Raw genomic sequence first — 18,401 nt, forward strand, 5'->3', positions numbered from 1 at the left:
CTACTGCCCCCCGGGCAAGAGCAGCTTCTTGGAGTGGTGTGCTGGAACCTGGCTGGTGTTGGGTGGAGAGGGAGCGGAGAAGAAGGGGTGAGGTGGTACCCACCATGAGTATAGATGTCTCCACAGGGAGCGCACACACATGCAGCCCCAGGCCGCAGGCACAGAGTCCAGTTCTTCTAAATACGTTCCAGTCACATGGGGGACCTGTTTGGGGAATAATTCTGTTTGACAGGAATTTGCTGAGCACATACTGTGGCTGTTCTGTGAGAGCGTGTGCAGGAGGCCGCAGACTCCAGTCTCAAGTACAAGACTTGGCTGTTTATAGGTTCAGGGCAGGAAGGAAGGAGAGGGCTGAGAGGCAGGAGCCTGGACGCCCCATACCCCACCCTTTAACACAGCAGAAAGAGAGGCTTTCTTCTGTGTCTCTGCTCACAGATGCCCCTTCACACACACACACAGCCGGTTCCAGGAACTGCCGTGCTATCCGCGGGCCAGAGAGGGCCTTGAACTCCCAAATCAACAAACTTTGAAAGTATGAACTGAAAACAGACACTCGCAAAGAGGCTGTGTGTACATTTGGAAACAAGAGAACTCACAGTGTTTCTTCTTTCATGAGATGGAGCGTGGCATTGAAGAGCTGAAAGAGGGGAAGGAGGTTTAAGGATGTGTTTGTTCTCTGAGATTCGTTCAAATATGGTACGTGAGGTTTTGTGGGTAGTGAAGGGTTGATTTCCTTGTCAGTGGGTGTGTTGGCGACGGGTCTGTCCGTGCAGCAGAGCACACGGGCACGTGGCGTCAGATCACAAAGTGCAAAAGCGTGCACACGCACATATTAGTAGTCCTTAGTGGTGGTATTACTTACGACGGGCAGCGTTGCGTAAGGGTTAAGCTGCAGGTTCAAGACAAACCCCTAGCCCTGCCTGCAATGAAGTCAGCTCTCAGGTAGGAATTCAGAATTTGGTGTTCACCGTATTAGTGGGGGGAGTTACTCAAGGGATGGTCCTAGCAAAAGCACAGGCCATTCTGGGACCACCCAAAAAGTGGTGGCAACATTTAGAGCCCAGCAATGAGGTGGTAGCCAGGACATCAGGGAGCCAGGTCGGCTTCTTGGAGATGTTCCGGAGCCCATCTTGTCAGGACTCCATGAGAGTTGCGTGGGGAGAGTGGGAGGGAGAAGCTGAGGTGGACACCATGGTCCTGCCTTGCACGAGTGGGTCCTGAGACAGGTGTCCTGCTCTGCCTGCTTAAGTGGGTACGCCCGACTATGCTTCAGAGGAGAGGGTCCACTCCTTCCACGGTGGCCAGCACAGGACCAGGGCAGATGACTGTGCACGCGCCTTAACGCTCTACAATCACGAGTCCTCTAGTCTTCACTGTCCCCTACGGGGGCAGAATCTGTGTCGTGCCCATTTTACAGATGAGGAAACTCAAGGACAGACAAGTAGAGCTCCACGAAAGCAGAGACTCGGTCTGTTCTAGTGCATCGTTAACCTTCCAGCACCTTGCGGACTGTAGACGCTCGACAAATAGGGTCGTGGGAGTGAGCGTACAAACGAATCATGGAGCTAATGAACGCTGGGGGCGCCCAGCCTGCTCAGTGGTGGAGCACACAGCGCTTGATCTCCAGTCGTGAGCTCGAGCCCCACGTGGGGTGTAGAGATGTCTTAAAAATAAATAAATAAACTTAGAGAAAAGAACAACTAATGGAGACCGGGTGGTAGGAAATGGTGTTTATGCCACCGTCGCCTGCGACTGCTACTCAGCCGAACACTGGCGACGGCATAGTCTGCAGAAGCTCCAGAACCATCTTGTTGCCCATCAGCAGAGACCCCATCCAAGGAAGCAGTGTGGCAGGCGAGAAAGCCAGGCGTGATCGCTGGCGAGAGCGCGAAGCCAAGCAGCCGCTGTGGAAGACAGCATGGCGGTCGCTCAGAACGTCGGGCATGGAATTGCCGTCCGATCGGGTATACATCCAGAACTGCAGGTGGAGCCTCACAGATGTTTGCACACCCGTGTTCCCGGCAGCATGAGTCACAGTAGCCGAACACGGGAGCAACCCAGAGTCCACAGCAAACGTGCACATCCGGACGCGGGAATATTATTCAGCCTTAAAAGGGAAGAAACTCCTGGGAAGGCTGCAGCCTGCAGTTGTCAGATTCAGAGAGAGGGAGGTAGGATGGTGGCTGTCAGGGCTGCAGGAGGAGGGGGTGTGGAGTTGTGGTTTCATGGGGACAGTCACAGTTTGGGAAGAAGTTCTGAGACCAACGGGATGGTGCACAGCAGTGTGAATGTGCTCAGTCCCACAGAACTACATGCCTAAAAACGGTGAAAATGGTAAATTTTATCACGTGTATGCTTTACCACCATAAAACATTTTTTAAATAGCGCATGGACTGTTGGTGAGATGTCTGTGCCTTTAAAGGTCTCCTCCCCTCCGAGGCGCCCTGGCTGGTGGGGTGTCAGCAGCTCCTTTCCCCAGGAGCCTTCACCAGCCTCTGCATCAGGAGCAGGCTCAGGCTGTTGCCATGGAAACCACAGCACAGGGAGGGAGGGGCTGCAAAAGAGCCGAGAGAGCCTTGGAGCCTGGAATTTTCCAGGCTCTAAAATGGCAAATGAATCAATAAAAATATGGGTCTTTGTCCCCAGTAAGACCACTGCCCCTAGTTCCTCACTAGGGAGTGGACACAGTGCCCGACACGGGCCAGACCCCATCCAGGCATGTGTCCCCCTTGTCCCCCTGTTTGCCATTTGCATACGGAGCTTGCGAAATAGATTCTCATTTTAAGGCACACTCTCTCCAGTTACTTTTCCTGACCTAAAAAGTCTTCGGAAAAGATAAAAAATCATGACGGCTCTCCTCTTTAGCATGTTGACTTCTGAAGACAGGTTTTGTGCTCCTGGAATTCGAGTCAGGCACCGGTCTTGGCTCGCTGTTTCAGTTAGTTTGCTTAACAGTGAGCCTAACTGGGGGCCAAGAGAGCGCCTCTTTGTAAAGGTACCGCCCACCCATTCAGTCAGCTGATGGATCCCTCGTCTGCGCTGCATAACCGACCACCACAAAACGGTCCATTTGAAACTCCGCATATTATCTGGACTTCCTGGGGTGGGGGGCAGAGGTCTCGCAGGCTGGGCTGTTTTCCCTTCTGGGTCTCGAGGTCCTTTTCCAACACCATGCAATTGTTGGTAGAATCCAGTTCCCTGAGGCCGAAGGCTGAGGTCCCTGCTTGTTTGCTGGCACTCTGTCATTTTCTGCTGTGTGGCCCTGTCACACATACAACGGCTTCCTTCTTCATGGGCAGGTCATTGCCTTTGTGGAGATCCTTTGAGGCTCAGGATGAAGCTGCCTTCTCATTTGCACGTATTTGCGTTGGCAGGTGGGGACGACTTCTGGCAAAATTCAGGACTGGGTTTTCCTGGTCTCCCCAAGGTACCCATATGGGCTGAATTGCATCGCCCCCAAAACTCATGTTGAAGCCCTAACCCCCCAAGTGTGCTGGTATTGGGATGTGGGCTTTGGGGAGATGATTAGGTTTAGATGAGGTCATGAGCGCAGCACCTAGCCCACAGTGGGTACCTCAAATCCACATTGCAGGAGTAAATGAATTTTTTGGAATAAATGAATGAATGATTTTTCTGACTGCTGAAGGCCTAGGAAAGTCAAAATGGTACCCATTGTAGCTTCCCTTTTTAGTCCAGTTGTTTCAGACAGTGCCCAGCACACACCTGGACTCAGTATTTGTTGACCGACTCAGTGAGTAAATGATGAGGACAGGTAACACTGGTGCACCACCGGGACTTGGGACAGATTAGTGGTTCCTCAGTAGGGTCTGCAGAGCCCGTGTAGCTGTTCTTCCCTCCCTCCATCATTCCATAACACCCTTTATGTTGTGATGGGCAGCCTCCCGAGTTTATGATAATTCTCCCATCCCTGGGGACCCTGGCTGGAAGTCAGCAAGCCAGCCTCTTCTCCTTGAGTGGTGATTGGCTGAGGCTGTTGCCATGAAAACACTGCAGTTGGGGACGGAGAAGGGATCCAGAGAACCTGGACTGTTCCAGGATGTGGCTAAAGATGGTGTGTGATCTAGTAACCATGGCCCAGCATACAGCAGGAATTTAATAAATGTTTGTGAATGAAGGAATACCTCGGCCTCAGGGAGTCACCCTGTGCTGAGGGAAGGGTGTCACATACCTCATTTCCACTTGTACTAGCAATTTTCTTCTCATTTTGGGGGCAGAAATCTATATAGCTGGCATTTGAACTCATACATCCATCTACTTACCTACCCACCTGCTTGTCCATTGACCCATTGATCCACCTGCATTAATTATGGTTTTTACCTTTCGGTGTCTTAGGATGTTTTGGTATCTCTGGGGGGTGGTGGGGGTGGGACTCACAGGAGAGACTGACTTCCCAGGGGCACCCAATTCCTAAGGAGAATAATAGCCTGCAATAGGCAAACCGACTGATTCCACTCATCTCCTTCATCTGACTCACTGAGCCCCCACCTCCCCTGTCCCAAGTCGTCCTGGGGCAGGTGCAAAGCACGGCAGGCTGTCCCTAGAGCCAGAGGGCTCGTCTCCAGTCTGCGGGTGAGTGGTCAGATGATGCTGCTTCTGTCAGCGGCTTTCTTTTTTTTTTTTTTTTTTGACACTTGGAATTTCTTTAGGAGTCCACAGAGACCCAAATAGTAAAATTCTGACCCTGCCCCAAAATACATTAAAAAAAAAATCGACTTATTGATGTGTAATTTCCATATGGCAGAAGGCACCCATTGTAAGCATGCAGCTCATGGGTTTTGACAAATGTAAGCACCTGTGTGATCAACACCACAGTCGAGCCGTAGGACATTCCAAGGACGCACTGTAATAAGAAATAAGGTTTGTGAGGCACTGCTGGGCACAGGCTACTTGATTAAGGTTGACCCCACCCACAACTGTCATCTCCAGGGAGGGTCGTGTTTTCCGCTCTTCTTGCTAACACAGTCTAGCACAGGGTGGCCCTACAGTGAGTCTCTGTGGGATAAATTATCAAACGGAAGCACCTCCAAGCAGGCTCTTGTAGAAAAAGACGAAACAAAACAAAAAATATTGCAGGGGAGGAAAGATAATTTTCTCTCTACCCTTCTGAGTTCTTGGCTGAGATCCCTGTAATGAAGGACAGGTTAACAAGCGTAAGACAGAAGTTATTAACGTGTACACCTCACATACACATGGGAGACGCCCAGGCAAAATGTAACTCCCGGAGCTGGCCTAGGATTCAGGCTTCCATACCGTCCCAATAGGGAGAGGGACCAGGGACGTGGGCCTTTTGGGGGAGAGTAAATGATTTTTAGGAATGGAGGTCTGATGGTTTGTGACGGTCTGTCTGGGTGTGGCGTCTGCTTCTGGTCACCCCTCCTGTGACAAGAGCCAGTCTTTCCCAGGGGATGAAACTCCCCAGAGGGACTAATGACGTTGAGCTCCTGTCATGACTTTGAGGACCTGTACTGTAGGGGACAGAGAAAGCCCCTCCCTGCATTTGCTCTTTTCCAAGGGCCTGCAGCTCAAAATAACCCCCATCCCAAAGTGACATATTTTGGGGGCAGCATGTTCTGCTATCAGTCAACATCAGATCGATGTCTTCCTCATCATGGTGGTCCCAGGGTCTGGCACATTGACTTACCAGAGGCTCTCTCAGTACATGTTTGTTGAGTGAATAAGTAAAAGAATGGAGGAGAATATGGTGAGGACACTGAATGTTTATGTCACTGGCCGCTTCTGGTGTGAAGGTGTGGGGCTTTCTATACCCTGTGAGGCTCAGAGCCAACTTTGTGCCTTGCTGTCGAAGGACAAGCACAGAGGATGTGCATGAACCGCTGATGAGGGCCGCCCAGCCTCCCCATCCCTCACCCAGGCTGGCTGCACATGGGAGCGCCCGCCTGTCCCTCCTCAGGGCTCTTTGATTCCTTAGCAACCGAGACAAACTCGTTCTGTTACCATGGAAACTGCTGCTGGGCTGAGGAGGTGTCAGTAGCTGAAAATCAGCAGAGAGAACCTCAGAGGATGGAATATTCTGGAATCTTGTATTAAACCGAGTATATGTTTAAAATCCCAGCCTGGAATTCACTGGTTTCTCATTCATCATTTGTGAATAACTAAAAATATGGATCCTTCCCCCGTGTACTGCTGATGGGAATACAAATGGTGCAGCTGCTGTGGAAAACAGTCTGGTGGTTCCTCAAAAGAACCAAGGCTGAAATTACCTTAGGATCCAGCAATTTCAGTTCTAGGTTCATTGCCCAAGGAATCGAAATCAGGGTCTCGAAGACGTATGTCTACACCAATGTTCACATGGCACTATTCACAGTGGCCCGAGGTGGAAGCAGCCCAGTGTCCATCAACAGACGGTGCATAAGTGATACGGGGTGTGGGCACCCAGTGGCGTACTGTTCAGTCTTAAGAAGGAGCGATGTTCTGGCACATGCCACAGCGTGGACAAATCTGAGGACAAGATGATGTGTGAAATAAGCCAGTCACAAAAAGCCAAGTACCGTAGGAGTCCCTTTATCCGAGGTGCTTGGAGGGGTCAGGATCAGAGAGACAGCCGGCAGGACATGGGTGCCCGGGTTGGGGGAGCAGCAACGGGAACACAATTCCGGTTTTGCAAGATGAAGAGGGCTCTGTGGACGGATGGTGGTGATGGTTGCCTCACAAGAGAGTGTACTTAACTCCATTGAACAGTACACATGAAGTGGTCAAGATGGCAGATTTCATGTTACGTGCATTTCACCCCAATTTAAAAAATAAGTATAAAATAATGTAGGTTTTTGGGCCGGTGTTTCCATCTCTCCGAGACTTGGCTAGTTGAACTCCTTATGTGTAAAATTGGAACATTAATTGGTCCTACCTCGTAAGACAATAGTAACGGCATTGAACACGTGATCCAGCATCTCAAAAACTAGAATTTGACAGAAGGTGGTTGGTGGACTAGCTACAGTGGGCTTCCTTTGGAGAATTCTCCCTGAAGATGACGCTTCCACTCGTCACAGCCTGTTTATCTTCCGACACGGTTGTCCCTTTCCCCAGTCGCTTTCTTTAGCGATGGCGTCCCCGGCCGTGTGAGCACATCATCTTCCAACACTGGGGTCATGCGAGCTGTTCGTCTACATGCCCTGTATACACGGGCTTCTGGTTTGGGACTAGAACATGGTTGCAAGGAGCACCCCTACCAGGTGGAAGCCACATGGCTTCCGTTCAAACCCCAGCCCTGCCAGTGGCTCGCGGCATGATGTTCCAGAGATTGTCCAGCCTCTCTGCACCTCCATCCCCTCATGTCTAAATTTGGGATAATAATATCATCCACCTTGTCTGTGGGCACCCAGCACGAGCAGACACCACAAGCCGAGCAAAGGCACCAAATGCATACTCGATATTCTTGAAAGGCATCTGTTTTTCGATGATTTTATTAATATCAGGATCCCCGAATAACTGTGAGCTCTGCGAAGGCAAGGAGCGTGTCTGTGTAAACCCAGCTCCTGGCCCTGGATCTGACTCATAGGAGAAACTCATTCAGCAGCACTAGGATCAATATTAGTAATTTGTTAACAACGCCCCACATTTTATGAAGCCTTGCATGATGTGACTGCCTTGGACTCCCTTGCACACGCCTGGCATGTTTTTGCCTCAGGACCTTTGCACCTGCTATTCCCTCTGCCTAGATTTCTCTTCCCCCAGAGAGTGTCGTGTGTACCGATCAGCCTTCTCTGCCCAGGTAGCACCATGGCCGTAACGTGCATCGAAGACAGTCCTTGCCTCCCATATTAACACCTTCCAGTTCTCTGCTTTATTTTTCTTCACAGGCCTGGTGAATTTCTGAGGTTGTGTTAACCCTGTTGTTCATTGTCTGTTTCCCTTGCACCAGGGGGGGGAGGCTCATCGTATTCCCTGCCGTCGCCCCAAGGTCTAGCACAGTCCTGCCTCCTAGAAGATACTCAACATCTTTCTTAAGTCGATGGCCAACCTTTTAGATCAGACGAATGTGTCTTCCACTGGAACAAAGCACAGGGTTGCCTGACATTTATTCTCTGCCCCTAGACGAGGGCTTGGCACACGGAAAACTCCATCCGTATTTCCCAGACCGACAACCTGGTGGATCCTGAGGACGTATAATGCCGTTAGAACCAGAAGCTGCAGGCGATGCAGGATTTCTACCTGACCCTCAGAGCCCCTCACATATGTGTGTGTTCCTGTGCAGACCCCATTCAAAGGCACCCAAAGATGTGCCTGGACCATTGCGGGGGTGGTTGCAGAGCTGAGCCCCTTCTGAACGCCTGTGTCCGTCCCTCCGGTGCCCACCACCGTGTCTCAGTGGGATGAGTCAACCTCTTGGCCTGCTCCCTCTCCAGATCGCTTATCGCCCTTAGCAACAGAGGGAGGCTCAGACCGTCGCCATGGAAACTACAGCTGAGCAGGAGAAGGGGAGGGTGAGGAAGGGGCTCAGAGAGCCCCGGAAACTGGAATGTTTCAGGAACCCTGAGCTGACACACAGTAGGCCTTCCTTAGTCATTGACAGAATGAAAGAGGCTCAAGGCAGCCTTGTCCCCACTGCTCATTTTTCTTTCCAGTGAAAGAATAAACCCCTTTGCTGGGCAGATACTCTCAATTCACTTTTCATCTTTAGTGAAACCCAAAACCCTAACAGTGAAGCGTTCACATTTCCCCAGCACTGACCCTGAGCTAGGAGCTTTCTAGGGACTGAACACTTGTGCCCCCCACCCAATGTGACGGTATTGGGGGGTGAGACCTTTGGGGGGTGATTAGGTCAGGCGGGTGGAGCCCTCCCGGTGGCATCAGTGTCCTCATAAGACGAGACAGAAGAGATGATCTCTCTCTCGGCCAGGTGCAGACACACGCAGAGGGGAGCAAAATAGAGCCCTCACCAGAACCAGCCCGTCCTGGTACCTGAGCTGGGACTTCCCAGCCCCCAGAATTGTGGGGAACACACTCGTGCTGCAGAAGCCCCCCGGTCTGGGGACCTTGTGAAGGCAGCCCGCACTCCGCTGGGCAGAGGGTCAACTGGAGCTGCTTCCCGCAATCCGCCCCCCACCCGCACAGCCAAGCCCTCCCGCTGTTGCCATGCCGCCGAGGAGGAGAATGGTTGCCATGGACACGGCGCCGCGTTGTGAGGGTCCCCTCGACCCATCCATTTGCAAACCGTAGACTATTTAAATGTTAGCCATCTGGTTTGCAAATTATTTCCTGGGATGGCATCTGCACCAGAGTGTCCCTATCTTTCTTCCCAAGCGTGCGTCCTCCGTGGGGCTCCCCCCATCAGCCGTTCAAAGCAGGTCTTTTGGGGGTACTCTTTATTTCTGCCTCCTTTTACCACAGAGCAACCTAATCTAAAGTGCGCTGGCTTTTCTCCCCCTCACAGTAAGAGATCTGTTTGAATGGGTTGAACGCGTATGTTAACCGTCTCACTAACCTGTTTGTATTTTGTGGAGGTTGTGGGTTTTAAAGGGGCAAATTATTTCAGGCACCGCTGTAAAACAAAAACGCCAGCTCCTGAATTATGGCAAAAATGCTAACATCTGAAAAAATGTCTTAAATTAATGAGATTCATTCTTTTTTTTTTTTCTTTGCACACTTCTTACTCTGTTCTTGTCTAGGATTTCACTATGATTTTCGGTGTCACTGTATGATTTTGGGTGCTTTACACTCGTTTTGCCTGCCAGCCTCTCCAAGCGCACCGCAGTGCCTGACACACAGTAGGAGCTCAGCGCTTAAATGAATGAAGGAATGAATCTTGCTTTTGAAAAACTAGAGTCGTAATGTTTTATATTGTTGGGCTTTCTGTCTCTGTCTCTCTCTTTTTAAAGCTTGAATTATAACATGAACATGTCACAGATCATTAGCTGGCCTGGTACTCGTATCACTTACACATTGCTAAGATGAACATGTAGGTGATGCAGAACTTTAAAAAAAATAAAACTTTACATAAGGATTTTTGGCAAAAGACCAGTGCCTAAAAATCACAGTGATGTGCTTTCGTTTATTCTAAAACATCTTTTTTTTTAAATTTTAACACCTTTGCCATAATTTAGTAGATGGTAGCTTTCTTCTACAACGGTGCCTAAAATAAATTTACAACTTTAAAATCCGTGGCCTCAAACAAAACAACAAGGGAATTAGCTTTTGCTAATCCCGGCTGTAGGCACAGAAACTTGTTTTCAGTGCATAGGAATACACAGTTTAAGGATGAAAGGTCTACGACCACATGTAAAGGTACCGAGCAATCTTCTTTTACAGAGTCATGACATTTAAAAAGCATATATCATTTCTTAAAGAAAGATTGGCCCAAATGGTACCTCAATTATGATAATTAGGTAATTCTGTAACAGATTAATGCGTGAATATTTTCTGAAGCCGGAGGACTGGTTTTTTTAGTCTCCGCGATTTTTTTTAAGTATAAAAGAATTTCTTTACATTTCCCCACCAATGACCATTAATACAATTTGTAATGAGCTCATTAAAACAAACAAAAAAACCCATGATATACGGGTTATGAATCAAATCTGAGTAATTGAGGGAAAAAATCTGAAAACTTGTATTCTGTTTTTACTTTTAAACTTCCATTACAGTGAAAACCTTACTGCATTCTGCCCCAGAATCTTGCACATTCATATTAGAAACTGACATTACATTTGAATAAACACAAAATGTGAATCACAGCATTTCCCAAACGCAGAGAGTAATGTTGTATATTACCAAAAATAGGAAACGGAACGCACAAAGCCAGCACACCTTTCTCAGACCCCAAGCGATCGGAGCAAGAGCTTCTAGCTTCAGAAAAACGAAAGGCACGCGTCACTCTCCTAAAATGTCAGAGCACTGCAGAAGGGTTTTGGTTTTTTTTTTTTTTTTAAATAAATGCACTACAATATTTCAAAGTTTACATTTTAAGGTTTGGAGTTTATTAAATATAACAGCACATCTGGTCACCAAATTGTAGAAGTTGACATCTCACAGCTGGAAACACTTAGGAAAAATTATGTTTGCTTGTTTTTAGTTGAAAGTGTTAAGATTAACCGGGATGGGTACATTCAATGAGTCTGGAGGTTGGTGTGCCCCAAGATGTGTCTTTATAAGCAATTCTTGACGATTCAAAAAAGATGTTCCTTTAGAAAATGAGGTCCATTATTTTTTTTTTCTGACTAAAAATGCTACAACCCTCTATTTATAAACGTCCATACATGCTGCTTCTACAGAGAAGAAGCCTCTGCCCAAACCCCCGTGCGGCCCGTCCCCATCATCCCCACCTCCCACTTTGCAAAATTCCTCTGCGTCCTAGTGAGGATCTCAGGCCCTCCTGGATGGGGAGACATTCAGGCTAGACATGGCCCCATCGCCCTCCCCTGAAACTTAGACCTACCTGCAGAAACCACCTTGCCCCCTCCCCCGAAGAGGTTTTCTGCTGCTGTGGCCCGAGGAAGGGGGAGAGGAAGCCTCAGGACACCCAGAGTTGGCGCACTGCACCCTAAGCTGCAGGAAGCGGACCCTCTGCCCACACCTGCCCCTCCCAGGTGAGAGTACATTGTAGGGAGGGAGCGAGAAGGGGCTGGTCTGAGTGTGCTCTGATTTATGAGATACCCCTGAGCTTCCCCTACAGTGAGCCTAGGGGACCCTGCCTGTGTCAGCCAGGGCCTCACAGAGTGCTCTGGGAAGCTCTCACTTCATTCATTCATTCATTCATTCATTCATTCATGCAACTGATATTCCCTGTGTTAAGCACTGGGAATACAGCAGTGGACCGGACAGAAAAAAGCCCCACTTTCACAGGGTTTAGACTCCAGTAGACGAGGTGTCGATCAGCAGAGAAACAAGGAAAAGTAACTTCTGATAGTGGCCCCCACCATGGAGAATGGACAGCAGGTGGCTGCGATATTGTCTGGAGAGGCTACTTTAGCTAAGATGGGGGGGTGTGTGTGGGGATTTCTCCCATGAACACTGGGCCGTGGAGAAGAATCCAGCCACGGGAGGCTCCAGGCAGAGTGAGGGACTGGAGGAAGCACTGAGTACAAAGTGTCCGAGGAAGGAAGAGGTTTGGACGTCTAAAGGGCAGTGAGAGGGGCCAGTGCACACAGAGAGCAAGGTTTACCTGGGGAGTGTTGCAAGAAGGACTGGAGAAATCGGGCGGAACAGAGCCAGCACTCTGTACATTTATTAGATATGTAAGTTTAAAAAAACATGTTTGTAGAATAAAGATCTTTCCCATCATACAGATCCAAGGGCTGTAATAATTTTCTAGGGTAATGAATCACCACAGATGGAGGCCTTAAACAATAGGACATTTATTCTCTTGCCGTCCTGGAGGCTGGAAGTCCTGGATCAGGTGTCGTCAGGGATGGCTGCGCCGGAGGCCTCTGTCCTCGAGCTCTCGACACCGTCCTCCCCGTGTCCACACACGGTCTTCCCTCTGCGCGGGTTTGTGTCTGTATCTTCTCTTCTTGGAAGGACACACACCCACTGGATTAGGTCCCTGCCATGCGGCTCTGTTTTAACCTAATCACCTCTTTAAAAGTCCTGTGTCCTAACGCAGCCTCTTCCTGAGCTGCTGGGGGGTAGGGCTGCAACATCAGAATTCCAAGGGGACACCCTTCAGCCATAACAAGGGCAGAGCTGACTCCCCCGGGATGGTTGTGGGGTCGCTCAGACCTCCAGTGGGTCCTGGCACCGCAGGCAGGGCCCTCAGCCACGTGTGGGATGCGCGAGTGAGTGGGGAGAGCGGGCAGTGCTCCTGCCACGGCCCTGGGACGGGGCGTGATTTCTGACCAGTGGCAGAGAGAAGCACCGTGGCAGCCCTCATCCTTGTGCAGCATTCCAGTCCAGGGGGTGCTTCCTGGGGCCCCCAGGGCGAGCGTGCACCCAGCGGAAGCCTGGCCCTCCCCTGCCCTGCCTCCACCCTGGCGGGACCACAGCTCAGGTTGTGGCCACGGACACTGCAGCAGCAGGAGGAAGGAGGGCACTGTGGAGTGAACAGAGGGAGCCACGGAGACTGGGCCTTTCCAGAATCGGGGTTCACATGCTCAGCCAGACACACAGGCGACACTTACAGATGCTGCTGAACGAGGACACGTGCGCCTCTGTAGGTGTTTCCCACCCTCAGTGCATCAGAGCGGAGACACAGGCCCCTTTCCCTGGGAGCTCAGATGCAGGCAGGAGGGTTTGCTCATGTCTTCCCCATTCGTTGACATTTATTGGCCAAACTAGGACTTGAGATCTCCTTGAACGAAGCAGTTTCGAGATTGACGGCGCCAGGCAGCTGTTGAGGACAACTGGGCTGGTTCTCCCAGCAGCCATGGGTGTGTCCGGGAGAATGGAAGGGAAGCTTCCAGGAGCTAAGCGGGGAGCTGCCACACAGCAGCTAGCACTGGGCAGCCTCTCTGCCACACACACAACAACAATAACGATAACAATAATGATACCTGGACAGGAGGAAGCTCGGCGAGGTGATGGAGATGTTATAGCTGGGATGGTGGCGAGGGTTTCTCACGTGTACACTTATCCCCAAACTCATCAAGTTGTATACACGAAATATGTGCAGATTTTTACATGTCAGGAAGAAGGGCAGGGAGAAGGTGGCAGAAGCAGGCTGGCCGCCTAAGCGAGCATCCCTCACGGGCCACCTGCTCCCACACACCGCGCCCCCCTGAGCCAATTCCCGCTCCCTGCCCATGACAATGCCAAGTGCCCTGTCTTACAGAAGAGGACACCCCGTGTGTGGGATGCTCAGATCATCCTGGGACAACACACTTTTATTATGTTGTGTCAGAAAGCTCTCGGAACATGGAGTGTGCACATTCACTCCTGCTTCCCGAGGGGCCGCCCAGACCCACAGACCCCCGTCTTTCCTCTCCTGCTCCTGCAGCCCCTGCCCCCACTGCCCAGGCCACCGGATCAGGAACCCGTGTCTGTGGCACTAAGACCCTGGCCCTCCCCAGAGGCCCCCCAGCTGGCCCAGAGCAGACTGTGACCCAATGCACTGCTCCACGTGGACTGAGGTCCAGTGTGATGGAGTCCAGGACCTTCCCACGCCCCCTCCCCCGCAGGACTCAGCAAACTGCAGAGTGCTGCCGCCTGCCACGAGTGGGGGGCGTGTCCTGCCAAAGCACTGGCGCTGCCTGGGAGACGTTCATGGGTGTTTCCAGCTGGTTAAGCACATTCTTCAGGAAGCATTAAATCACATACACTCAAAATGAAATAAATTACATGAAAAACAAATGCGTCCTTTTCTAATTATGTTACCGGGTCCATTTCTTGAGGCTGATTCTGTGGATGGAATCTGTATGGTGGGGCCCCTCTCGCTCCTTCTCACCTGGTCTGAGCACAGCTATGCCACTCACTCTGGGGCACAAGGGCAGCCTTGACACAGAAGCCGGGGTGTCTGGCTTACAATAAGCACCCCCGTTTTTTGCAAGACCAGTGGCAGGCAGTTGGCCCACCCCTGTACTGGGTGGTGGACAACCCTGACCAGATTGCTCAGCTCCCAATCCCCACCCACGTTCTCCCTGACGCCCGCACTCCAGCCACACGGGTCTCCTTGCTGGTCGCAAAGCAGGGCAAGCGTCCGGCCTCAGGGCTTTTCAAGGTGTAGATCCTCTGTCTGGACTGTTCTTGATTTTCCCACGACTCCCTCCTTCCCTGCCTCCCTCCCTCCAGTCAAGTTCAAATATCACCACCTCCAAGAAGCCCTCCTTGATCACCCACTCTAGAATATGGCGCTCGGTACCTTTTGTCCATCCTAGCACTCACCACCACCTGAAATCCTAACTTTGTGTTCTACGTAAGACCCGCCGCTAGAGTACAGCTCCAGGGAACCGGAGTTCTGTGGGCTGGTTCTTTGCTGTGCCCACCACCCTTTGGGGCCTGCCACAAGGTACGCTCTCGGCAAATATTGTTTGAGGAGACAGATGGGCGAACAAATCATGAGGGTGTGAAAGCTGCCTCTCCTCACTATCTCTCAGCTCCAGGAGGGCAGACGTGGGCTTCCTCTTGCTCATCCTGTGATTCTCCGTCGTCCTGTGCAGGGGGGGCGGGGGGGGGGGGAGGTCCGTCAATATTTCTGATCAATCAGTATTCTGGCAGCATAAATCAGTGGTGTTTAGAAGATACTCAGGATTTCTGTCCACGACCCCAGAGGCTCCTGACGCCAATCCCCCCCCCTTCTGTAGGGACGCCACGGACGGTGACACATTTCAACCTGCGCAAAATACGCGCAGTGCCTTGGATGCTGATGGTGTGGCTCATGGCGGGCCTTCCCAACCGCCTTCTCCGGAAGGATGCGGCTGGGCCTGTTGCCATGGAGACTCCAGCCTGAGTGGGAGGCCAGGGGCTGGGGAAGATGCAGGGAGGGCGGCAGAGGGTGGAACCTTCCAGGCTCTGCAGTGAGATGGTGGGTTCAGGCCACCGACCTCATCCAGGTCTCTCTCCTGCCAGGCACCCCTTCAGACCCCTCTCACTTTGGTCGCTTCACACTTTACCCCGTGCCCCCCACCCTCTCTTGTTCCTACTCCTTGGGCATAATAGTGCCCACCCTGAGTGTGCCACTGTCCATGCCACCAGCCCCCTCAAGTTTTTGTGCTTTGGGAAAACACACACAAAATTTACCCAAGTAGTCATTTTTTTAAGTGTGCAACTCAGTGCTAATAAATATATTCATACTGTTGTGCAACCATCACCATCATCCAGCCGCAGAAGCCCTCATCCTGGTTAGACACCCTCCCCCAGCCCTCCCCCTCCCACGGCCCCTGGCTCCTGCCATGCTGCTTTCTGTCTCTGTGACTGACTCCTCCGGGGACCTCACGGAAGTGCAATCATAGTGTTTGTCCTTTTGTGACCAGCGTGTTCCACGTAGCACACTGTCCTCAAGGTTCATTCAGTAGCAGGTGTCACAACGTCTTTCTTCTACGGCTGAATAATATTCCATTATGTACACACACCCTCAAACACACGTTTGTCTATTCGTTCATCAGTGGACACTTGAGTTGCTTTCACTTTTCTGCGATTGTGAATAACGCTGCTCGGAACATGGCTGTGCAAGTATCGTTTTGAGACTGTGCTTTCAGTGCTTTGGGGTATATGCCCAGAAGTGGCATTACCGGATCATAGGATAATTCTATCTTTAAGTTTCTGAGGAACAGCCATACTGCTTTCCACAGTGGCTGTGCCCCTTAGCCCCCAGTTTTAACCACAATAAACAACTTGAGTGAGATGGATTTCCAGGTCTGCCGTTTTCCATGGGAGTATCAGTGGTACCTTTTAGGGACACTTTACTGTGTGCACTGTTCCCATGGTTTCCAATGTTGAACCCATTCAAGCATCATAAAAATAATGTGTTTAGTTTTATAAGCAACACTATAGCACTTACTCTATGCCATTCAGCCCTCTAAATTCTTACTTTGTTAAAGCTCACTTGAGATATGTTCTAATATTAGCCCAGTTTTACATACGAGGACATGGGGGGACGGACACAGGAGTCAGTGACTTGTGGAGAGTCACACAGCTAGTAAGTGACAAATCTCAGATTCGGATGACAGAGTCTGGACGCTGCACCTCAGGCTGTGCTCCTGCTTAGCAGGTGTCCCAGGGCTGCCTCGCTCTGTGCAACTGAGGCAGCAGCCTGTGTGCCAGAGGATTTGTCTTGGGGAATCCTGACCTGCCATTGGTGGGCTGGGCTTGTCGGTGGCTAGCTCAGTTCGGAGCTTGCACCGCTCGTGCTGTTATGTCATCGGAGGGGAACGTCCAGTGGGCAGGTGGATGCACGTCTCTGGTGCTCGGGAGGGAGATCTCGCCCTCCTCTCCCCGACCCCGAGCGGCCCCCCACCCACCATTCTGCTCCACCAAGCTCAGAGTGACTCAGGCTGTTGCCATGGAAGCTGGGAGGCGAGGGGCTCTAGAAGGGCCACAGAGAGTCCAACGAGCTCCGGAACCAGGCCCCAGCCTGGTGCAGCAGGCCCTCAGCACATGCTGGAAAGCCCATGTCCTGTGTCACAGTGCAGGGAGTCCATCTATCCGAGGGGAACCTGTTCTTCCTAGGCATTTCTGGCAGCCGTTTATATCCCAAGTCCTGGATCTTGGGATGGCTGATGTCTTCTCTGCAGCAAATTCTGTACCAGGATGGAAAATAGGTCTGAGAGCAAGCCTGACCTCAGTCCTGCCCACCGCAGCACCACAGTGACCAGAAGACTCTTACCACCGGGTGACAGACAGGGAACCCCAGGCCCAGGGGGTCAGGCACGTGCCGCTGTGCTCTGCAGGAGGGCAGGAGGCAGCCAGTGAAGACCCCAGTGGCTGAAAACCGGGGGACCAGGGGATCCCTGTGCTGGGGTTTAATGTTCCAAGGTCACCATCATGAAAGTCTTCCTTTTATCTTTGAAGTTTTGTTCTGCACGTGGAGTCCAACGGGACAGGGAGCATTGCTTGGAGAATCACCTCCCGGGCAGGGCTGCCTCCCTGGCACAGGCTCTGGGCCAGTGGGTCCCACCCCCAACCCCCGAGCCCCAGCTGCCCTCAGAGTGCTCCCCCAGCTGGAGGAGTCAGCCCAGGCCAGATGGTGTGAGACCCCGAGTGGGCCCCGCCAGGGCAGAGTACTGACTGTGGGAACGATCAAGGAAACAGGAGAATGATGCGATTTAAAACCCTGTGTTCGCTCTCCAGGGGAAAGGAGGCTCTGAGGGGGAGGAAGGGACAGGAGGCAGGCAGAGCCCTCCGAGGCTGTGGCCCGCAGCCAGGCAGGAGGTGCTCGGACCAGGGGGTGGCAGAGAGGAGGCTTGTCAGCAGAGGAAGAGGGAGGAAGCTAGAGGCAGAAAGAAATGGTCAAGAAGAGGCAGAAGCCAGAGGCCTTTCTTGCTGCAATCTCCCGCTGCCTGAAGAGAAGCAGATGTGGGATTTGACCGTGACCCCTGACCCCCGGAGCCCGCGAAGCAGAGGAGCCCCAGCCAGGGCTGGAGGCCCTGCCACAGACACAGCCTCTGACTGGGGAAGAGAATGGTTCTCTTGGAAACCACACACCATGGTCAGAGACCGGGAGGTGCCAGTTTCTAAACCGTGTTTGAGCTTTAAACACCACTGGTCCATGCGGCCTGTCCATTCGGTGTCCTGCTGGGTAATCACGTCTTCGGAGCAGCAATCCAAAGGCAGATACAAAATGAGGATCCAACAGTCTCCAAGTTGCATATGGCATATACCCCAAGTGCTTCTTGGAACCGTGGGGAGATTCCCCCGTGACTGCTTGGCGCTCCTGCTCTGGGTACATTTCCGTGCACACCTGACACACCACAGGTTCCAGACCTGGGAGCCTGGTCAGCTGTGAATCAGTGGGGCGTCTTGGCGAAAGACAGTTGTGGGCAGAGAGAGCAGGGAGT

The sequence above is a fragment of the Ursus americanus genome, chromosome 21, assembly GCF_024610735.1.
Source record: "Ursus americanus isolate L20-20 chromosome 21, mUrsAme1.1.p, whole genome shotgun sequence".
Lineage (NCBI taxonomy): Eukaryota > Metazoa > Chordata > Mammalia > Carnivora > Ursidae > Ursus > Ursus americanus.